At 43.8% G+C, this 6,187-nt stretch overlaps 1 pseudogene; it reads right to left on the bottom strand.

Moving 5' to 3' along the window:
• Positions 1-826: 826 nt before the first annotated feature.
• Positions 827-2,132, bottom strand: LOC138990061 (mitochondrial import inner membrane translocase subunit Tim17-B pseudogene; annotated as a pseudogene).
• Between the last annotated feature and the right edge of the window lie 4,055 nt (positions 2,133-6,187).

Raw genomic sequence — 6,187 nt, 5'->3', positions numbered from 1 at the left:
AGTTCAGTCGCTCAGTCATGTTCGACTCTTTGTGACCACATGAATCGCAGCACGCCAGGACTCCCTGTCCATCACCAACTCCCGGAGTTCACTCAGACTCACATCCATCGAGTCGGTGATGCCATCCAGCCATCTCTTCCTCTGTTGTCCCCTTCTCCTCCTGCCCTCAATCCCTCCCAGCATCAGAATCTTTTCCAATGAGTCAACTCTTCGCATGAGGTGGCCAAAGTATTGGAGTTTCAGCCTCAGCATCAGTCCTTCCAATGAACACCCAGGACTTTAGGATGGACTGGTTGGATCTCCTTGCAGTCCAAGGGACTCAAAAGAGTCTTCTCCAGCACCTACCCACATCCTAAATGGTACCACATATAAATATGCTATAAACTTGACCTTTTTTAGGGTATGAGGTCTTGTTTTATGGGAGTGAGAACGTTATTTTTTAAATACTGATTTTCAAAAGTTGAGATCACTACTTTCAATTAAAATCTAAAGCAGACCAGAAAAATATTTATGATGTTATTTCCAACTTGTCTTCTCTTCCTCGTACGTGAACTTTGTTTTTAGTAAAGATACGGGAAAGTGTCTTAAATAAGCAAAAAAAAAAAAAAAATTTTCTAAAATCCTATTTAATCTTGTATTTTTTTTTTTTTTCAAAACTGGCTTTAAATACTCATCAGAGTGCTATGAGAAGCAACTGGGGTGAGAGCATGTTACACATATGAGCGGGGGCTGGAGTGCCCTGAGAAAAGAGGGACCCATCCATCAGAGCAGCTGGGGTGCCCCACACCCACCCTGGGATAAGGGAACAGATAGACGCCCTCTCTGGAGGGTCCCATGGGCCAACTGGGAGCCAGCCCTCCCTTCGAGGTAGATCATCTGGGAGGGGACCGAGAAGGAGCTCTCACAGTGGCAGTGATAGGCGGTCACTTCCTCAGTGGTACTGCTGATAGCTGGGGTAGCTTGGGCCCGGGGTACCCTCCTTAGGGGGCAGCTGGCCAGGGTCCTCCAAGAATGGGGGTGCATTGTGGCACTGCTGGGCAGTATAGCAAGTGAGAAGGATGCCAACACCCTCGATGAGGGCCAGCAGGATGGTCCCCCATCATTGCCAAGCCCACCATGGCCAATGGGCCACTGTGGGCAGCCAGCACAGCCCTGGTCTGTGCTCCACTGGTGATGGAGTTCCAGGGATCTTCCTTGCCCCGAAGCCGCATCAGACCACACTTGATGGTGGAAAACCGCGCTCCTCCCCCGCCCGCCATAGTGAAGGCTCCACCGCAATCATCCACAATTCGCCATGGGCAAGGTTCCTGAGCATACTCCTCCATGGCGCCGCACAGTATGGCTAAACCCCAGCCGGTCCACACCCCTCGTTGTATTTCTTTTCTACCAGTGCACTTTTGGAAGTGTTTTATCCATATGACACTCTAGTCCTGGTAGGGATAAAACACGACTGACAAGTCTACATCCATATTTACAACTGGTAGGGATTCCTACCATAATATTGACATTCTCAGTTCTCACTACAGTAGACTATTGCCAGGGACAGACACAATAATCCCCTCAATTGCATGCTTTTTCAATGTGACTCTGCTACTCCTTCCATCAGTGAAAGTGAAAGTGTTAGTCACTCAGTCATGTCCGCCTCTTTGGGACCCCCATGGACTGTAGCCCACCAGGCTCCTCTGTCCATGGAATTCTCCAGGCAAGAATACTTCCATCAGTGAGTGGAGTCCATTTCCTCTCCCCTTGAACCTGGGTTGGCTTTGTGACTTTCTTGACTCACAGAATTTGGCAGGTGTGAGTTCCAGGCACCCTTGTGGAGCCCCAAGCCTCCATGTAAAGAAGCCCAGGCTGTCCTGTTAGATAAGTGTCTCAGAGGAAGGAGCCCCAAGGTGCCCAGCTGATAGCCATACCCAGACATGTGAATGGGACCTTGCTGCATCCTCCAGCCGGAGCCATGACCAGCCCACACACGTAGAGCAAATGCGTATCTTTTCCACTGAGTCCACTCAGATGGCAGGTCTACAGAATCATAAGCAAATTACTGCTTTATGCCACTGTGTTTTGGGGTACTTTGTTACCTAGCAGTAGAGAACCAAACTACTGACTTTACACAAAATGACTAAATTGTGTACAGCTACCCAGATTTGGTACATCCAAAATGAAATACTTAACCTCAGAAAGCATCATCTGTCTAAATACAAAAATGTAAATGATTGAAGTTCAAATTATGCTCCAAATCAGAGACCACTTCCCCCAGACCCCTGCTCGCCTTCTTCTATGGCAGTGGCCCTCAAAGTGTGATGCCGGAACAGCAATATCAACAACACATGAGAACTTGTTAGAAATGCAGATTTTGGGCCTTCTACTGAGAGAGAAACTCTGAGGATGGGGCCCAGAAATCTGTATTTCAACAAGCCTTGTAGGTGAGTCTGATGCATGCTGAAGTGTGACAACCACTGTTCTATAGCAATAACACTTCTGATGCTTAACTGGTATACCTGGCCACCTGGATAAAAACTAGGTTAGGTGGCTAGGTAAAGCCACGGCTAAGTTCCGACAAACAAAAAGTAAGCAGAAATGGGAAAAAGGGTGTTCTCTTCTCTGTCTCTTTCACCTTCATGCTGGCTGGAATTCAGATATGATGGGTGGAGCCCTGGAAGCTGTCTTTGATCATGAGATGATCCTGGGAAAGGAATCCATGCACAGCAAAGCAACAAGACAGAAGGAGCCCAGGCCCCTGATATTATGGAGATGCCACGTTCCCTGACTTCCTGAACATGAGGAATTCCTATCTTCAGTTCTGTTTCTAAAGTTTTCTACCCCTCACAATTAAATCCTAACTAAGATATCATTCTAAGTAGTACCCCTTCCCCTTACCAGCTGAAATATTCTTTAATATAAGAATATTTTATTTTCTTCACTTGTCACAAGATATTCTTTAGGTTGTTTCTATTTTCATTTGCCTATTAACCATCTCCCTATTTGACTGGAAGCTCATGGAAGCAGTTTTATTCATCATTGAATCCCCAGCATCCAACACATTTTACCCTCCAAACGAGGACTTGGAGAATATTTACTGAATCAGATGGACAGATGAAAGGATGGATGTAGTAAAGCCACAGTTTTTCCTGTAATCTTTAAGCACTGATAAAATGATCAAGCCTTAAATAAATCTTTTTACATCCAGTAAAACTATCTCCCTACAACATCTTATCTGTTCCACAATGTAATCTAAACATGAAGCAATAATAGTAACTAACACTTTTATACATCTTGTGTGACAGTCACTCAGTCGTATCTGGCTCTTTCCAACCCCATGGACTGTAGCCTCCGAGGCTCCTCTGTCCATGGAATTCTCCAGGTCAGAATACTGGAGTGGGTAGCCGTTCTCTTCTCCAGGGGATCTTCCCAACCCAGGGATTAAACCCAGGTCTACCACATTGCAGGCAGATTCTTTCCCATCTGAGCCACCAGGGAAGCCCAAGAATACTGGAGTGGGTAGCCTATGCCTTCTCCAGCAGATCTTCTCCAGCAGATCTTCCTGACTCAGGAATCAAACCAGGGTCTCCTGCATTACACCAAAACAAGCTCCAAAAGAGGCACATACTATAATATACCTTACCAGTATTCCTCAAACCTGTCAAAAATCATCAAAAACAGAAAGTTTGAGAAAGTGTCACAGGGAACTTAAGAAGACATGACTAGAAAATGTAACCTAGTATTCTGGATGGAATTATGGGAACAGAAAAGGGCATTAGGTAGAGATGAAGGAAATCTGAATAAATTAAACACTTTAGCTGATAATAATATGTCACTATTGGTTTAGTAATTGTAACAAATGTACCACACTAATACAAGATGTTAATAGCAGGTAAACTGGGCCTGGGGTGGGGTAAGGGGGGGTTGTGGGTATATACTCTCTGTACTGTCTGCTCACTTCCTTAAATCTAAAACTGTTCTAAAAAAATGAAGTCTATTTTTTAAAAAAGACATATATTAATTCTCATGAAAACTGAGATGGGAACCATGATGAGCCCTATTTTACAGATAAGAGTACCTTAAGTTCGGTTTCCCCAAGTCTTTGAGACTTAGAATATACGTCTCTTCTGCACCAAAATGTATTTGATTCATTTAAATAATGTGTATTGATTACTGTCTGCCAGTCAGAGACTGAGCTTAGGTGATTCTATGAAGAGAGGCACAATTAGGAAGGCAGAAAGAACTTTGTATCTACCTACTGAAATTAAAGGGCACAAGCAAACATTTTATTAATAAAGTGTGCACAGTCCTAAAGTGTATTTTACATGGTGACAGCACATATACTCCTTCAATAGCTAGAAACAACTGAGCTTGACATCTAATTATCAAGATAATTATTTAAATATGAAGCCACCAGCTGGCATAAATTTTTAAGAACACATAAGCCATATATCAGAAGTTACAAGGCTGTTTAAGAATGAATTTGTATCTTATCCCAGATACTAAAATAACTAAGGCTCTATCTTTGAGGACAATCCCTGGTCTATTGAAAGAACACCTCAAAGGAGAAAACTTTCTATGTCATTTGCATTCCTTTCTGAAGATATTCAGTGTAAACTTCCTTAACTGTTATTTTGGCTGGTAGAACCTTAACATTTTCATTACTGATTACTCCACTGATCAAAACAAAGATTTGGTACATTGGCTGATCAAGCTGAAATTCCTGGCCCATGCCAGTCTGACCATGAAATGTCATACATGCTCACATAATGTGGTACACGAAGACAAAAATAAGCTTTTTTTTTTGCAAAGTGTATTATCTCTGGGGCTTCTTGATTTTCATACCTGGAACTGTAAGCAACAGGTAGACTCCAATCTAAATATCCACCTGAAACAATACCCAAGGGAGCACTTGTACCCGTAACTTCACTGCTTCTTGTGATTCCTTTAGCTGCCTCACTGTATTTAGCCTTAAAAGTCCAGCTGAGGCATTAGGTCCTTCACAAAGTTTTAGCCCGCTCAGTGTGGGCCATGGCACCTTGTACAGACCTCAGTCATAGTACTTACCACAATTCAGTACATTTTAACAAGTAATAAATGCAGATGAGGTACCATTCTGGGCATCTGGGAAACATCAGTGAACAAATCAAAGATGCCTACCCTTGTGAGGAAAAATACACAATAAATAAACTATAATAAGTAAATTTTATAGTATGCTATAATGATAAGTGCTATGGAAAAGTAAAGGGCTTCCCTGGTGGCTCAGTGGTAAAAGAATCGGCCTGCCCATGCGGGAGATGTGGGTTCAATCCCAGGTCTAGGAAGATCCCCTGGAGAAGAAAATGGCATCCCATGGACAGAGGAGCCTGGCGGGCTGTAGTCCATGGGGTTGCAAAAGAGTTGGACACAACTTAGCAACTGACCAACAAAAACATATGGAAAAAGAAAACACGGAGCGGGTTAAGAGGGCTGGGATGGACTAGGGCACAGAAGAAGGTTCAAGTTATAGCACTTGAACCATATATAAGAGTACTCATGTTCTCTTCTGTGAGAACAGGATTTAAGCAAAGACTTGATGGAGGTGAGGGAATTAACTCACTTCCTTCAAGTCTTTGCAGATCCCAGAAAAAGAGGCTTCCAGATAGTGGAAAGAACAAGAGCAAAGACCCTCACACAGGAAAATGCTTGGTGAGTTTGAGAAGAAGCTTGGAGGCCAGTGAATCTGGAGCAAAATGCCTCAGAAGGGAATAGGAGGGGAAGAGAGAGGCAAAGCAGGGAGCATCAATGATGGCAGCTTGTGGGCCATTACAAACACTGTGGCTTTTACTCTGTGTGAAGTGGGGAACTGTTGATGGGCTTTAAGTAGTGGAGAGACATGATCTTATTTTTGCAAGATTCACTCAGGTCATTATGTGGGGAATAAAATTGTAGCGGGTCCAAGACAGGAGCAGAAAAACCTGTTAGGAGGTAATTATAAGAGAGGAGGATGCCTCAGGCAAGAGAAGTAGCATAAAGTGGGGCAGATGAGAGCCAGATTTTGGATTTAGCATCATGGGGGAAGGAGTCGGGTGTAATCCTTGTGTTAGTCGCTCAGTCATGTCTGACTCTTTGCTACTCCACAAACTGTAGCCTTCCAGGCTCCTCTGTCCACGGAATTCTCCAGTCAAGAATACTGGATTGGGTTGCCATTTCCTTCTCCAGGGGA

This window comes from Bos mutus, chromosome 2 (genome assembly GCF_027580195.1).
Source record: "Bos mutus isolate GX-2022 chromosome 2, NWIPB_WYAK_1.1, whole genome shotgun sequence".
NCBI lineage: Eukaryota > Metazoa > Chordata > Mammalia > Artiodactyla > Bovidae > Bos > Bos mutus.
This window is presented reverse-complemented; position numbering and strand designations above follow the sequence as displayed.